At 38.7% G+C, this 17,801-nt stretch overlaps 1 long non-coding RNA gene across 3 annotated transcripts in view; it reads right to left on the reverse strand.

Moving 5' to 3' along the window:
• LOC121961973 (uncharacterized) overlaps window positions 1-17,801 on the reverse strand; it is a 104,029-nt gene that overhangs the window by 60,679 nt on the left and 25,549 nt on the right. The window contains exons 4-5 of one of the 3 annotated variants that reach the window (XR_015775616.1): window positions 16,008-16,114; window positions 13,558-13,695 (exon numbers count right to left, since the gene is read on the reverse strand). This is a non-coding gene — a long non-coding RNA (uncharacterized LOC121961973). Of the gene's footprint in view, window positions 1-13,557; window positions 13,696-15,195; window positions 15,645-16,007; window positions 16,115-17,801 lie in introns of those variants that run through there. The other 2 variants (XR_015775617.1, XR_015775615.1) reach the window with 2 other exon arrangements.

Here is a 17,801-nt window from a genome sequence, read left to right on the forward strand (position 1 = left end):
CTATTCTAAGCAGTTTCCAGCTGTTTTTAGCAGTTTTTGGGACGTGGCTAATTTTGACATTTTGCCTTACTATAGCCTTGGATTTTTGGTCAGATTTTCGACATGCCAAATTATGCTGTTTTCGGCTTTTTTTGCAACTTTCTTTACTATGGCGTGTCTTGGCAGGCTATTCTAAGCTGTTTACAGCTGTTTTTAGCAGTTTTTGGGACGTGGCTAATTTTGACATTTTGCCTTACTATAGCCTTGGATTTTCGGTCAGATTTTTGACATGCCAAATTGTGCTGTTTTGGGCTTTTTTTGCAACTTTCTTTGCTATGGCGTGTCTTGGCAGGCTATTCTAAGCAGTTTCCAGCTGTTTTTAGCAGTTTTTGGGACGTGGCTAATTTTGACATTTTGCCTTACTATAGCCTTGGATTTTCGGTCAGATTTTTGACATGCCAAATTGTGCTGTTTTGGGCTTTTTTTGCAACTGTCTTTGCTATGGCGTGTCTTGGCAGGCTATTCTAAGCTGTTTCCAGCTGTTTTTAGCAGTTTTTGGGACGTGGCTAATTTTGACATTTTGCCTTACTATAGCCTTGGATTTTTGGTCAGATTTTCGACATGCCAAATTGTGCTGTTTTGGGCTTTTTTTGCAACTTTCTTTACTATGGCGTGTCTTGGCAGGCTATTCTAAGCTGTTTCCAGCTGTTTTTAGCAGTTTTTGGGACGTGGCTAATTTTGACATTTTGCCTTACTATAGCCTTGGATTTTTAGTCAGATTTTCGACATGCCAAATTGTGCTGTTTTGGGCTTTTTTTGCAACTTTCTTTACTATGGCGTGTCTTGGCAGGCTATTCTAAGCAGTTTCCAGCTGTTTTTAGCAGTTTTTGGGACGTGGCTAATTTTGACATTTTGCCTTACTATAGCCTTGGATTTTTGGTCAGATTTTCGACATGCCAAATTATGCTGTTTTGGGCTTTTTTTGCAACTTTCTTTACTATGGCGTGTCTTGGCAGGCTATTCTAAGCTGTTTACAGCTGTTTTTAGCAGTTTTTGGGAGGTGGCTAATTTTGACATTTTGCCTTACTATAGCCTTGGATTTTTGGTCAGATTTTGACATGCCAAATTGTGCTGTTTTGGGCTTTTTTGCAACTTTCTTTGCTATGGCGTGTCTTGGCAGGCTATTCTAAGCTGTTTCCAGCTGTTTTTAGCAGTTTTTGGGACGTGGCTAATTTTGACATTTTGCCTTACTATAGCCTTGGATTTTCGGTCAGATTTTTGACATGCCAAATTGTGCTGTTTTAGTCTATTTTTGAAACTTTCTTTACTATGGCGTGTCTTAGCAGGCTATTCTAAGCTGTTTCCAGCTGTTTTTAGCAGTTTTTGGGACGTGGCTAATTTTGACATTTTGCCTTACTATAGCCTTGGATTTTCGGTCAGATTTTGACATGCCAAATTGTGCTGTTTTGGGATTTTTTGGCAACTTTCTTTGCTATGGCGTGTCTTGGCAGGCTATTCTAAGCTGTTTCCAGCTGTTTTTAGCAGTTTTTGGGACGTGGCTAATTTTGACATTTTGCCTTACTATAGCCTTGGATTTTTAGTCAGATTTTCGACATGCCAAATTGTGCTGTTTTGGGCTTTTTTTGCAACTTTCTTTACTATGGCGTGTCTTGGCAGGCTATTCTAAGCTGTTTCCAGCTGTTTTTAGCAGTTTTTGGGACGTGGCTAATTTTGACATTTTGCCTTACTATAGCCTTGGATTTTCGGTCAGGTTTTTGACATGCCAAATTGTGCTGTTTTGGGCTGTTTTTGCAACTTTCTTTGCTATGGCGTGTCTTGGCAGGCTATTCTAAGCTGTTTCCAGCTGTTTTTAGCAGTTTTTGGGACGTGGCTAATTTTGACATTTTGCCTTACTATAGCCTTGGATTTTTGGTCAGATTTTCGACATGCCAAATTGTGCTGTTTTGGGCTTTTTTTGCAACTTTCTTTACTATGGCGTGTCTTGGCAGGTTATTCTAAGCTGTTTCCAGCTGTTTTTAGCAGTTTTTGGGACGTGGCTAATTTTGACATTTTGTCTTACTATAGCCGTGGATTTTGGTCAGATTTTCAACATGCCAAATTGTGCTGTTTTAGTCTATTTTTGAAACTTTCTTTACTATGGCGTGTCTTGGCAGGCTATTCTAAGCTGTTTCCAGCTGTTTTTAGCAGTTTTTGGTACGTGGCAAATTTTGACATTTTGCCTTACTATAGCCTTGGATTTTTAGTCAGATTTTCGACATGCCAAATTGTGCTGTTTTGGGCTTTTTTTGCAACTTTCTTTACTATGGTGTGTCTTGGCAGGCTATTCTAAGCTGTTTCCAGCTGTTTTTAGCAGTTTTTGGGACGTGGCTAATTTTGACATTTTGCCTTACTATAGCCTTGGATTTTCGGTCAGATTTTTGACATGCCAAATTGTGCTGTTTTGGGCTTTTTTTGCAACTTTCTTTGCTATGGCGTGTCTTGGCAGGCTATTCTAAGCTGTTTCCAGCTGTTTTTAGCAGTTTTTGGGACGTGGCTAATTTTGACATTTTGCCTTACTATAGCCTTGGAGTTTTGGTCAGATTTTCAACATGCCAAATTCTGCTGTTTTAGTCTATTTTTGAAACTTTCTTTACTATGGCGTGTCTTAGCAGGCTATTCTAAGCTGTTTCCAGCTGTTTTTAGCAGTTTTTGGGACGTGGCTAATTTTGACATTTTGCCTTACTATAGCCTTGGATTTTTGGTCAGATTTTTGACATGCCAAATTGTGCTGTTTTGAGCTGTTTTTGCAACTTTCTTTGCTATGGCGTGTCTTGGCAGGCTATTCTAAGCTGTTTCCAGCTGTTTTTAGCAGTTTTTGGGACGTGGCTAATTTTGACATTTTGCCTTACTATAGCCTTGGATTTTCGGTCAGATTTTCACATGCCAAATTCTGCTGTTTTGGGCTTTTTTTGCAACTTTCTTTGCTATGGCGTGTGTTGGCAGGCTATTCTAAGCTGTTTCCAGCTGTTTTTAGCAGTTTTTGGGCCGTGGCTAATTCTGACATTTTGCCTTACTATAGCCTTGGATTTTTGGTCAGATTTTTGACATGCCAAATTGTGCTGTTTTGGGCTTTTTTTGCAACTTTCTTTACTATGGCGTGTCTTGGCAGGCTATTCTAAGCTGTTTCCAGCTGTTTTTAGCAGTTTTTGGGACGTGGCTAATTTTGACATTTTGCCTTACTATAGCCTTGGATTTTCGGTCAGATTTTTGACATGCCAAATTGTGCTGTTTTGGGCTTTTTTTGCAACTGTCTTTGCTATGGCGTGTCTTGGCAGGCTATTCTAAGCTGTTTCCAGCTGTTTTTAGCAGTTTTTGGTACGTGGCTAATTTTGACATTTTGCCTTACTATAGCCTTGGATTTTTAGTCAGATTTTCGACATGCCAAATTGTGCTGTTTTGGGCTTTTTTTGCAACTTTCTTTACTATGGCGTGTCTTGGCAGGCTATTCTAAGCTGTTTCCAGCTGTTTTTAGCAGTTTTTGGGACGTGGCTAATTTTGACATTTTGCCTTACTATAGCCTTGGATTTTTGGTCAGATTTTTGACATGCCAAATTGTGCTGTTTTGGGCTTTTTTTGCAACTTTCTTTGCTATGGCGTGTCTTGGCAGGCTATTCTAAGCTGTTTCCAGCTGTTTTAGCAGTTTTGGGACGTGGCTAATTTTGACATTTTGCCTTACTATAGCCTTGGATTTTTGGTCAGATTTTCAACATGCCAAATTGTGCTGTTTTAGTCTATTTTTGAAACTTTCTTTACCATGGCGTGTCTTGGCAGGCTATTCTAAGCTGTTTCCAGCTGTTTTTAGCAGTTTTTGGGACGTGGCTAATTTTGACATTTTGCCTTACTATAGCCTTGGATTTTTGGTCAGATTTTCGACATGCCAAATTGTGCTGTTTTGGGCTGTTTTTGCAACTTTCTTTGCTATGGCGTGTCTTGGCAGGCTATTCTAAGCTGTTTCCAGCTGTTTTTAGCAGTTTTTGGGACGTGGCTAATTTTGACATTTTGCCTTACTATAGCCTTGGATTTTCGGTCAGATTTTCGACATGCCAAATTGTGCTGTTTTGGGCTTTTTTTGCAACTTTCTTTGCTATGGCGTGTCTTGGCAGGCTGTTCTAAGCTGTTTCCAGCTGTTTTTAGCAGTTTTTGGGCCGTGGCTAATTCTGACATTTTGCCTTACTATAGCCTTGGATTTTTAGTCAGATTTTTGACATGCCAAATTGTGCTGTTTTGGGCTTTTTTTTGCAACTTTCTTTACTATGGCGTGTCTTGGCAGGCTATTCTCTGCTGTTCCCAGCTGTTTTTAGCAGTTTTTGGGACGTGGCTAATTTTGACATTTTGCCTTACTATAGCCTTGGATTTTCGGTCAGATTTTCAACATGCCAAATTGTGCTGTGTTGGGCTGTTTTTGCAACTTTCTTTGCTATGGCGTGTCTTGGCAGGCTATTCTAAGCTGTTTCCAGCTGTTTTTAGCAGTTTTTGGGACGTGGCTAATTTTGACATTTTGCCTTACTATAGCCTTGGATTTTTGGTCAGATTTTCAACATGCCAAATTGTGCTGTTTTAGTCTATTTTTGAAACTTTCTTTACTATGGCGTGTCTTAGCAGGCTATTCTAAGCTGTTTCCAGCTGTTTTTAGCAGTTTTTGGGACGTGGCTAATTTTGACATTTTGCCTTACTATAGCCTTGGATTTTTGGTCAGATTTTTGACATGCCAAATTGTGCTGTTTTGGGCTGTTTTTGCAACTTTCTTTGCTATGGCGTGTCTTGGAAGGCTATTCTAAGCTGTTTCCAGCTGTTTTTAGCAGTTTTTGGGACGTGGCTAATTTTGACATTTTGCCTTACTATAGCCTTGGATTTTTAGTCAGATTTTCGACATGCCAAATTGTGCTGTTTTGGGCTTTTTTTGCAACTTTCTTTGCTATGGTGTGTCTTGGCAGGCTATTCTAAGCTGTTTCCAGCTGTTTTTAGCAGTTTTTGGGACGTGGCTAATTTTGACATTTTGCCTTACTATAGCCTTGGATTTTTGGTCAGATTTTCGACATGCCAAATTGTGCTGTTTTGGGCTTTTTTTGCAACTTTCTTTACTATGGCGTGTCTTGGCAGGTTATTCTAAGCTGTTTCCAGCTGTTTTTAGCAGTTTTTGGGACGTGGCTAATTTTGACATTTTGCCTTACTATAGCCTTGGATTTTTGGTCAGATTTTCAACATGCCAAATTGTGCTGTTTTAGTCTATTTTTGAAACTTTCTTTACTATGGCGTGTCTTGGCAGGTTATTCTAAGCTGTTTCCAGCTGTTTTAGCAGTTTTTGGTACGTGGCAAATTTTGACATTTTGCCTTACTATAGCCTTGGATTTTTAGTCAGATTTTCGACATGCCAAATTGTGCTGTTTTGGGCTTTTTTGTAACTTTCTTTACTATGGCGTGTCTTGGCAGGCTATTCTAAGCTGTTTCCAGCTGTTTTTAGCAGTTTTTGGGACGTGGCTAATTTTGACATTTTGCCTTACTATAGCCTTGGATTTTTGGTCAGATTTTTGACATGCCAAATTGTGCTGTTTTGGGCTTTTTTTGCAACTTTCTTTGCTATTGGGTGTTTTGGCAGGCTATTCTAAGCTGTTTTCAGCTGTTTTTTGCAGTTTGTGGGGCGTGGCTAATTTTGACATTTTGCCTTACTATAGCCTTGGATTTTTGGTCAGATTTTCAACATGCCAAATTGTGCTGTTTTAGTCTATTTTTGAAACTTTCTTTACTATGGCGTGTCTTGGCAGGCTATTCTAAGCTGTTTCCAGCTGTTTTTAGCAGTTTTTGGTACGTGGCAAATTTTGACATTTTGCCTTACTATAGCCTTGGATTTTTGGTCAGATTTTCGACATGCCAAATTGTGCTGTTTTGGGCTTTTTTTGCAACTTTCTTTACTATGGCGTGTCTTGGCAGGCTATTCTAAGCTGTTTCCAGCTGTTTTTAGCAGTTTTTGGGACGTGGGTTATTTTGACCTTTTTCCTTACTATAGGCTTGGATTTTGGTCAGATTTTGACATGCCAAATTGTGGTGTTTTGGGCTGTTTTTGCAACTTTCTTTGCTATGGCGTGTCTTGGCAGGCTATTCTAAGCTGTTTCCAGCTGTTTTTAGCAGTTTTTGGGACGTGGCTAATTTTGACATTTTGCCTTACTATAGCCTTGGATTTTGGTCAGATTTTCAACATGCCAAATTGTGCTGTTTTAGTCTATATTTGAAACTTTCTTTACTATGGCGTGTCTTGGCAGGCTATTCTAAGCTGTTTCCAGCTGTTTTTAGCAGTTTTTGGGACGTGGCTAATTTTGACATTTTGCCTTACTATAGCCTTGGATTTTTGGTCAGATTTTCAACATGCCAAATTGTGCTGTTTTAGTCTATTTTTGAAACTTTCTTTACTATGGCGTGTCTTAGCAGGTTATTCTAAGCTGTTTCCAGCTGTTTTTAGCAGTTTTTGGGACGTGGCTAATTTTGACATTTTGCCTTACTATAGCCTTGGATTTTTGGTCAGATTTTCGACATGCCAAATTGTGCTGTTTTGGGCTGGTTTTGCAACTTTCTTTGCTATGGCGTGTCTTGGCAGGCTATTCTAAGCTGTTTCCAGCTGTTTTTAGCAGTTTTTGGGACGTGGCTAATTTTGACATTTTGCCTTACTATAGCCTTGGATTTTCGGTCAGATTTTTGACATGCCAAATTGTGCTGTTTTGGGCTTTTTTTTGCAACTTTCTTTACTATGGCGTGTCTTGGCAGGCTATTCTAAGCTGTTTCCAGCTGTTTTTAGCAGTTTTTGGGACGTGGCTCATTTTGACATTTTGCCTTACTATAGCCTTGGATTTTGGTCAGATTTTCGACATGCCAAATTGTGCTGTTTTGGGCTTTTTTTGCAACTTTCTTTACTATAGCGTGTCTTGGCAGGCTATTCTAAGCTGTTTCCAGCTGTTTTTAGCAGTTTTTGGGACGTGGCTAATTTTGACATTTTGCCTTACTATAGCCTTGGATTTTCGGTCAGATTTTTGACATGCCAAATTCTGCTGTTTTGGGCTTTTTTTGCAACTTTCTTTGCTATGGCGTGTCTTGGCAGGCTATTCTAAGCTGTTTCCAGCTGTTTTTAGCAGTTTTTGGGACGTGGCTAATTTTGACATTTTGCCTTACTATAGCCTTGGATTTTTAGTCAGATTTTCGACATGCCAAATTGTGCTGTTTTGGGCTTTTTTTGCAACTTTCTTTGCTATGGTGTGTCTTGGCAGGCTATTCTAAGCTGTTTCCAGCTGTTTTTAGCAGTTTTTGGGACGTGGCTAATTTTGACATTTTGCCTTACTATAGCCTTGGATTTTTGGTCAGATTTTCAACATGCCAAATTCTGCTGTTTTAGTCTATTTTTGAAACTTTCTTTACTATGGCGTGTCTTAGCAGGTTATTCTAAGCTGTTTCCAGCTGTTTTTAGCAGTTTTTGGGACGTGGCTAATTTTGACATTTTGCCTTACTATAGCCTTGGATTTTTAGTCAGATTTTCGACATGCCAAATTGTGCTGTTTTGGGCTGTTTTTGCAACTTTCTTTGCTATGGCGTGTCTTGGCAGGCTATTCTAAGCTGTTTCCAGCTGTTTTTAGCAGTTTTTGGGACGTGGCTAATTTTGACATTTTGCCTTACTATAGCCTTGGATTTTCGGTCAGATTTTTGACATGCCAAATTGTGCTGTTTTGGGCTTTTTTTTGCAACTTTCTTTACTATGGCGTGTCTTGGCAGGCTATTCTAAGCTGTTTCCAGCTGTTTTTAGCAGTTTTTGGGACGTGGCTAATTTTGACATTTTGCCTTACTATAGCCTTGGATTTTTGGTCAGATTTTCGACATGCCAAATTGTGCTGTTTTGGGCTTTTTTTGCAACTTTCTTTACTATGGCGTGTCTTGGCAGGCTATTCTAAGCTGTTTCCAGCTGTTTTTAGCAGTTTTTGGGACGTGGCTAATTTTGACATTTTGCCTTACTATAGCCTTGGATTTTCGGTCAGATTTTCGACATGCCAAATTCTGCTGTTTTGGGCTTTTTTTGCAACTTTCTTTGCTATGGCGTGTCTTGGCAGGCTATTCTAAGCTGTTTCCAGCTGTTTTTAGCAGTTTTTGGGACGTGGCTAATTCTGACATTTTGCCTTACTATAGCCTTGGATTTTCGGTCAGATTTTCAACATGCCAAATTGTGCTGTTTTAGTCTATTTTTGAAACTTTCTTTACTATGGCGTGTCTTGGCAGGCTATTCTAAGCTGTTTCAGCTGTTTTTAGCAGTTTTTGGGACGTGGCTAATTTTGACATTTTGCCTTACTATAGCCTTGGATTTTCAGTCAGATTTTTGACATGCCAAATTGTGCTGTTTTAGTCTATTTTTGAAACTTTCTTTACTATGGCGTGTCTTAGCAGGTTATTCTAAGCTGTTTCCAGCTGTTTTTAGCAGTTTTTGGGACGTGGCTAATTTTGACATTTTGCCTTACTATAGCCTTGGATTTTTAGTCAGATTTTCGACATGCCAAATTGTGCTGTTTTGGGCTGTTTTTGCAACTTTCTTTGCTATGGCGTGTCTTGGCAGGCTATACTAAGCTGTTTCCAGCTGTTTTTAGCAGTTTTTGTGACGTGGCTAATTTTGACATTTTGCCTTACTATAGCCTTGGATTTTCGGTCAGATTTTTGACATGCCAAATTGTGCTGTTTTGGGCTTTTTTTTGCAACTTTCTTTACTATGGCGTGTCTTGGCAGGCTATTCTAAGCTGTTTCCAGCTGTTTTTAGCAGTTTTTGGGACGTGGCTAATTTTGACATTTTGCCTTACTATAGCCTTGGATTTTTGGTCAGATTTTCGACATGCCAAATTGTGCTGTTTTGGGCTTTTTTGCAACTTTCTTTACTATAGCGTGTCTTGGCAGGCTATTCTAAGCTGTTTCCAGCTGTTTTTAGCAGTTTTGGGACGTGGCTAATTTTGACATTTTGCCTTACTATAGCCTTGGATTTTCGGTCAGGTTTTTGACATGCCAAATTCTGCTGTTTTGGGCTTTTTTTGCAACTTTCTTTGCTATGGCGTGTCTTGGCAGGCTATTCTAAGCTGTTTCCAGCTGTTTTTAGCAGTTTTTGGGACGTGGCTAATTTTGACATTTTGCCTTACTATAGCCTTGGATTTTCGGTCAGATTTTCAACATGCCAAATTGTGCTGTTTTAGTCTATTTTTGAAACTTTCTTTACTATGGCGTGTCTTGGCAGGCTATTCTAAGCTGTTTCCAGCTGTTTTTAGCAGTTTTTGGGACGTGGCTAATTTTGACATTTTGCCTTACTATAGCCTTGGATTTTTAGTCAGATTTTTGACATGCCAAATTGTGCTGTTTTGGGCTTTTTTTGCAACTTTCTTTACTATGGCGTGTCTTGGCAGGCTATTCTAAGCTGTTTCCAGCTGTTTTTAGCAGTTTTTGGGACGTGGCTAATTTTGACATTTTGCCTTACTATAGCCTTGGATTTTCGGTCAGATTTTCGACATGCCAAATTGTGCTGTTTTGGGCTTTTTTTGCAACTTTCTTTGCTATGGCGTGTCTTGGCAGGCTATTCTAAGCTGTTTCCAGCTGTTTTTAGCAGTTTTTGGGACGTGGCTAATTTTGACATTTTGCCTTACTATAGCCTTGGATTTTTGGTCAGATTTTCGACATGCCAAATTGTGCTGTTTTAGTCTATTTTTGCAACTTTCTTTACTATGGCGTGTCTTGGCAGGCTATTCTAAGCTGTTTCCAGCTGTTTTTAGCAGTTTTTGGGACGTGGCTAATTTTGACATTTTGCCTTACTATAGCCTTGGATTTTTAGTCAGATTTTCGACATGCCAAATTCTGCTGTTTTGGGCTTTTTTTGCAACTTTCTTTACTATGGCGTGTCTTGGCAGGCTATTCTAAGCTGTTTCCAGCTGTTTTTAGCAGTTTTTGGGACGTGGCTAATTTTGACATTTTGCCTTACTATAGCCTTGGATTTTGGTCAGATTTTTGACATGCCAAATTGTGCTGTTTTGGGCTGTTTTTGCAACTTTCTTTGCTATGGCGTGTCTTGGCAGGCTATTCTAAGCTGTTTCCAGCTGTTTTTAGCAGTTTTTGGGGCGTGGCTAATTTTGACATTTTGCCTTACTATAGCCTTGGATTTTTGGTCAGATTTTCGACATGCCAAATTGTGCTGTTTTAGTCTATTTTTGCAACTTTCTTTACTATGGCGTGTCTTAGCAGGCTATTCTAAGCTGTTTCCAGCTGTTTTTAGCAGTTTTTGGGACGTGGCTAATTTTGACATTTTGCCTTACTATAGCCTTGGATTTTCGGTCAGACTTTTGACATGCCAAATTGTGCTGTTTTGGGCTGTTTTTGCAACTTTCTTTGCTATGGCGTGTCTTGGCAGGCTATTCTAAGCAGTTTCCAGTTGTTTTTAGCAGTTTTTGGGACGTGGCTAATTTTGACATTTTGCCTTACTATAGCCTTGGATGTTTGGTCAGATTTTCGACATGCCAAATTGTGCTGTTTTAGTCTTTTTTGCAACTTTCTTTGCTATGGCGTGTCTTGGCAGGCTATTCTAAGCTGTTTCCAGCTGTTTTTAGCAGTTTTTGGGACGTGGCTAATTTTGACATTTTGCCTTACTATAGCCTTGGATTTTCGGTCAGATTTTTGACATGCCAAATTGTGCTGTTTTGGGCTTTTTTTGCAACTTTCTTTGCTATGGCGTGTCTTGGCAGGCTATTCTAAGCTGTTTCCAGCTGTTTTTAGCAGTTTTTGGGACGTGGCTAATTTTGACATTTTGCCTTACTATAGCCTTGGATTTTTGGTCAGATTTTCGACATGCCAAATTGTGCTGTTTTGGGCTGTTTTTGCAACTTTCTTTGCTATGGCGTGTCTTGGCAGGCTATTCTAAGCTGTTTCCAGCTGTTTTTAGCAGTTTTTGGGGCGTGGCTAATTTTGACATTTTGCCTTACTATAGCCTTGGATTTTTGGTCAGATTTTCGACATGCCAAATTGTGCTGTTTTGGGCTGTTTTTGCAACTTCCTTTACTATGGCGTGTCTTGGCAGGCTATTCTAAGCAGTTTCCAGCTGTTTTTAGCAGTTTTTGGGACGTGGCGAATTTTGACATTTTGCCTTACTATAGCCTTGGATTTTCGGTCAGATTTTCAACATGCCAAATTGTGCTGTTTTAGTCTATTTTTGAAACTTTCTTTACTATGGCGTGTCTTGGCAGGCTATGCTACGCAGTTTCCAGCCTATTTTAACAGTTTTTGGGACGTGTCAAATTTTGACATTTTTGCCTTACTATAGCCTTGGATTTTCAGTCAGATTCACAGGAATGGTTCATTCTTGAGTCCGACTGAATGTTCGTGTCAAGTACGAGGAAATTCCCTCAAGGTGTTGCTGAGATGGTGCACTCACTAGAATAAGGCGGATGTAAGGCCACAGTGACCTCGGACTAAAAGATTAACTGGTTAGATGTTGGTGGCCATAGGTCAAAGTGAACACTATTTGAGTCCTCCAAGGCCTTCATGAGATATTGCATTGACAAGAATGGCACAGACAAAGCCACAGTGACCTTGACCTTTTACCTATGAAAATCTAAGCAGCTCATCATTGAGTCCAAGTAGACATTCATGTTAAATTTGACGAAAATCTTTCAAGGTTTTCTAAAGATATTGTGTTCACGAGAACGGGACAGTGAGACGGATGTATGTACATACAAATAATCCAAAAAATGAAATGCGTCCAGCATTTGGCACAGTGCTGGACGGCACAAAGGCATGAAAACAGTTGGTACTGGTGACAGGTTTTTGTTAGTTTCCAGTATTTTAATCAAATCTGCAGTGGTAGAGCTGCTGCTTTATTTTTCTTGTAATGATTTTATGACCTGCCAGGGTGTTGCTTATCTTTATATATACAGATGTTAAGTCAGGAGTGTTCATCCGTAGGTGTTGCTTGGCTGTGATCACACAGGAATATATAAAAACCATAAACACAGCTAATTTCAATCCTACTGACGCACAAACTGCAGCGCCTAAAATATATTTCTTGCACTTAAGATGCTTGTGACGTGACGTGAAATCAAACCACAGGACTTACTTTTACCTAAACACATTGTGTATTGTACTGCAACAGTAAACCACTTTTGATGGCTTTTATAATAACCCATCTTTTCATTTCACATATTTGGAACATTCATGTCCAAAACTATCATCAGTTACATTTTAATGTGCACCAACAGCCTCCTTCACACCTCTACAGAAAAATACTTTTCATATAGCAAAAGACAAATCATCACAAGTACCTAGTCAGTTTGCTGGTGATAATCAAAACCCATAGTGAAAGCGTGCTGTCCCAAAGTTTAAAGAGCAATCATACAACTTAAGTGCAGTCCTCCACACCTCTCCAATCAGGAACAACATGCCGTCACAGTGGCTTTACTTCAGTTTCAGACTGTTTGACAGAAAGGCAGAGGTAAGTGCCTTCATGGTGTAGTGGTGATTTACTCATACCATGACAGCTTTTGAAATGATTCTGTCACTTGCAACTTTTATTTGATCTTCAAAATGAAGAGTCTGACATGGTTATAAATATAGTATTTCATCCAAAAAAGCATAAAAAACATAATTGTGTACTATTTCATCCAAATAGCAAAAAACAAGTTCATAATAGTACGCCATCAATAATAGCATAAAAAGTCATTGTATAGTATGTCATCAATAATAGCATAAAAAGTCTTTGTATAGTATTTTATTAATAATAGTATAAAACGTCATAGTATAGTATGTCATCCAAAGTCGCACAAAAAGTCATGTAGTACGTTATCAATAATAGTATAAAAAGTCATAGTATAGTATGTCCTCCAAAATAGCACAAAAGACATAAAAATGGCATAGTAGTGTACGTTGTCAAAAATGGAATAAAAAAGCCAAAGTAGTATGTTGTCCAAAATAGTTTTTAAAAAAAGTCATGGTATAGTATGTTGTCCAAAGTACCAAAAATAAAAAAAGTCATAACAAAGTCATTTAAAATAACAAAACAAAAATTATAGTCTAAATCTTACTATGTATGTTTATTGTCACTGCTTAATAAGATACATAATCAATTCCAATAAATGCATTGAGATTTTTTTTTTGAGATATGATAACATTTAAATAAGAAACCAGAGCCATTTTAAGCTGTCGCTGGTAACTCTGTCATATTTGCTGAAACTGTCACTACATCCACACAGAAGTAAATGATTAAAAAAAGTAATGCTCTTCCGCCTCCTCAGAGTGCTTGAACAATCAAAATAACCAACACATGGAGCTCCCACGCACCAGTCAAGTTGCACTTACAATTTACTTACATGTCTGTGAAAACATGAATGCTTCACTAGCATGGAATCACTACAAGGAGGAACCATGATTTTTCATTCTACTTATCCATTTTACTGGACTAGGCCAAAGACAAGGAATTCAATATTTGTGTGAGGAGAACAGGACAGTTATCTGTTAAGTGATATTGGCTAATTTTACCTACTTTAGCATGTTTGGTAATTACTTACTGAACACATCTGGTGTCTTTTTCAAGCTTAATCTGCAGCGGCTGATGAAGAAGAAGCCATGTGAAGTGGACCGCACCTGCACGTCAGTTTCTAACTGCCCAAGGCCCTATTGGGGTGGGAGGGAAAAACTGATAATGCATTATATCTTAATATTTTTGTATCGTCACATGGACGTCAAGTATTAATTTTTGTATTTTTTAAATTATTATCCTCATGGTAACATCTGAAGCACAGCGAATCCTCAGTTCAGATAATGTTTTTGCAAACACATTTAAAATACAACACTTATTCCCACAGCACAACTTTCACAGACATACAGTTTGGTGACCAAAATTATTTCTCAGGCTTCATGTGCTGCTGTGTATTGTATAATCCAGCAATATCATTGTCTGTAATCTGTTAATGACAGAATAACTAGACTAAGAGTGTACAGTAGCTAGCAGCTCAGTGAGGCTGACAGTGGTGCCTTGAGCTAAAAATTCATCAGCTGGGACATAAACATGCTGATGATAACAATGCCAACATGCTGAAGTTTGTAAACATTAAACACGTTGGGCATTTTTGTTTAGCATGTTAGCATGAAAACATCTGCTCAATAGCATGAGTTGAGCATACAGTTAGTTTTGCCGTATTTGAGTATCTTGAAATGTCAATTTTAACTAGATGATGGTATAAGAGGAAAAGTCAGGGTATTAGCACACTTATTGGAATTCAACCACTGGGCACAATGGATATATCAAAATCTGGCCAATATTCCCAGTAGCTGCAGAGCATTATGATGTTACAGTGAGCTGACCTTTGACCTCCTGGATATAAAACGTCATCATTTCATCCTATTAAACATTTGCGTGAAATGTTTTCATACTTAATATATGAATTTTTGAACATGTTTTTGGAGGTAAAAGTGATATTAACCTTTGACCATCAAATCCTAATCTGCTCAATCCAAGGGGACATTTGTGCCAAATTTAAAAACATTCCCTGTTTTGGAGAGATCACTTTCATGAGAAAGAGACAGCCAGGGTCATAGTGACCTTGATATCTGACCTATGATTGCCAAAATCTAATAGTGCATCGTTGAATTTAAGTAGACGTTTGTGCCAATGTTGAATAAATTCCTTGATGGTGTTCATGAGATATTGCATTTACAAAAATGGAACGGGCGGACTGATAACCCAAAAACATAACTCCTTTGGAAAAAGCTGTTCCCAGCGCAAAGGCATAAAAACATGAACATTTAATAGCATATCAGTCCATTTTGAACATTTTTAGGGAATTATTCAATGACTGTCTAATTACTTTTGCAACTGACCACATAAAATAATATTAGTTAACGAGCAATAAAAACACTGTTTTTAATCATTTAGAATAGTTTTTGTCTTTTAAAATGCAATTATGACTACAACTGTTTTTATTATAATGGTTGGTACTAACCAACCAACAGGCCAGCATTGCCATCCCTAACGTTGTGCCACTACCATGGATAAAAACAGGCTTTATATTTGCATCACTTAACAAATGCTCAGTCTTAAAGCAAAACTAATCACAGTTATTATTCATTTCAGGTATAGCACGCCTGCTTGTTGCTTCACTGTTGGGTATAGCATTGGTGGTATCATGGTTGGCCTGGTCACAATGTGTAAAGCCCAGCTCACTATGCATGCATGAACATAAGTGAGTCTGCACCAGAGGAATGAGTGCATGGCATCATAGTGTTGTCAGAGCACATGTCTGTGTGTCATAGTCCCTGTGTCTCAGCTGACCTCTCAACATGCAGACAAGATGTCTGATTGATTGCTCAGACCAGCGATATCTTTGTTACGCTTACTTTGCTATGTTGTTATGAACAGATCAGGCAATGTGCTCTGCAGCTTGTTGACATTATTTGCAGCCAGCACTCACAAACACACAAACAGAGCAGGTTGTTTACAAGGCCGACATCCATGATGGGTTAATGGGGCATGCAGCGCAATTAATGCACTTCCATACACACCGCTGAAATACCCGAATCCAATGACAGACCGATTAAACAGATGATTCCAACGTCCCTTTCACCTAAACAGGAAACGACAGCACTTCACCTGCCAAAACTTAACATTTGTAAATAATTACTGACGCATCAAAATCCAGAAGCAGAGAAATGGTGTAAGGAAAATACACAAACGTGACTGAGTGGGCACAACTACTTGAAGACAAGCCAGGATTCTGAAAAGATGAAGTGACCATAAATTTTACAGCAAATCGTGTAGCAAAAACAAAACTAAAAAACAGCGGCAAAGCAAAATCAGTGACCACCACAGCTTGTGTTAGATTCCTTAGCTCTTGTGTGTTACAGTTTACTTGCATAAAGAGATAAATGTAACAATGAGGCAATTTTCAGAGATGCAAAAGTCTTTTTAAGTAACAAAGGCAACAGACCTGAAGATGACATCTTTCGTGATTCCTGACTCGAGCACCACCAGGTTGACTTCATTGGTTATTGAAATATTTTGAGCTGCAATATCTTCGATCCCCTGACCTTTCATCTAGCAAAGGCACAAAGAAAAGATGCCACATCAGGAATTTTATTGATTGACGTTTTAAATGAATTCATTATATATGCATCACAGCTAAATGTTGAACATATATTAACCCTTTGAAACCTGGAGCAACACCCCTTTTTTGGTGTTTGTTACAGTTGCCTTTGTTGTATTTTAACATTTAATTTTCAGTTTTTGCATGGGGAAAAGGTGATGAGCAACCTTGTCAGAAGTGTTCCAAAAATTGCAAAGAAATTAGTAGAATTAGTTTTATTTTTAATTAGTTTTAGTTTTAATTAGTCTTAATTTTTTTTTTTTTTAAGTTAGGGAAAATGTCTGGGGAAAGAGGAAGAAAGCTATATTTAATTATCATGATTATATAGGCTCTTTAAAGTGAAGTTAGAAAATTATTAAGCACTTTTTCCAGGGCAATTCATTGTTTTGTTTTTTATTTTTATATTTCTTTTTTTTAAACTCATTTTAGGGTGATTTTCCTGTACTTTTTTAATTATTTCTTGCTATTTTTTTTGGGTCAGTTCTTTCGTTGCTCATTGCCTTTTTCCCACTTTCTGAAAGAAATCAAGTTGGTTTGCTTAGATTTTAAAGGGTTAAACTTTTCGTTCTGTTATCTCTCATTGTGCTAAATATCAGTGAAGCTTTAGTTATGTGTGTGTCTCTACACTCCCATCGCCTGAAGATAAAAAGATTTCTCTATGATCGAGTTAAAAAACAGTGAGTCAGAAGTTTATGCAGCACTCTCTCCATAGGGAAAGAATCAGCATATATACAGAGAAACTGTATCAAATCACAAGCTCGGTTTGTAAATCTGGAACAGAGGTTAGTCAAGGTAAGAAAGGAAATAAGAACGAGTCTCCATTTTGTGCGGTGTTTCCTCCGCATTTCATCATCCAATCTTCTATCCCACTGTGAGATGTACCCCACGGCCGCTTTTCCCGTTTACTCACCAAGCTGTAAAATCTGATGCATGGATCGCACTACGATAAGACTGCTCAAGTATTCCCAGACTAAACTAGATGACCTCCTAACACTCAGTGGCCCTCCTGCAGAGACAGCCTTGTTTCTGCCCAGCTCTGCTCGGCAGTCATTGAATTAAAGACGCCAAAAACAAAGCAGTGGCATCATTTCTCCACAGGCGGATCGCTCTGCTGTAAACATGCCTGAGGACTCGGTTTTCACAAATAATGTGACATCACTGGTTAGACAGATGATCAGCGATGGTACGAACTCAGCGGCAAATTATCAGCATCGTGCTTGAGTTTGTGTCTGTGCACGTGTGGGTGCATCTGAGTATCAGAGGAGGAGCTGCAGCTTCAGACTTGTTTATTTATCATCTAAGTAAAACTCAAATGAGCTGTGAGATGTGTGTTTGGTTGTGCGCGTGTTACTCAGCGTTTAAACGTGTGTGATCATGCATCCCGAGGCGGTGTTTATGATAGAGTGGGGGCTCCCGCAGGAAAAGTTGTACCCAAAGACAATCAGGCAGGTAATCCTCACACTCTGTCACCTGGCTTAGTGTGCAGGCAAGTTAAAAGAAAGTCCACAGACACCTGAATACTGGGCTGCAGTTCAAAGAAAGGTTGGTTAGAATATTTAAACGGGCCTCCATCAGTCCAACAACTGACGACTGCGGATGTTTTTACAGCTGTATGTGTGCCCCGAAAGTCATCAGCTC

Source organism: Plectropomus leopardus, chromosome 23 (assembly GCF_026936395.1).
Source record: "Plectropomus leopardus strain MGB_pleo_1.0 chromosome 23, ASM2693639v1, whole genome shotgun sequence".
In the NCBI taxonomy this organism is placed as follows: Eukaryota; Metazoa; Chordata; class Actinopteri; order Perciformes; family Serranidae; genus Plectropomus; species Plectropomus leopardus.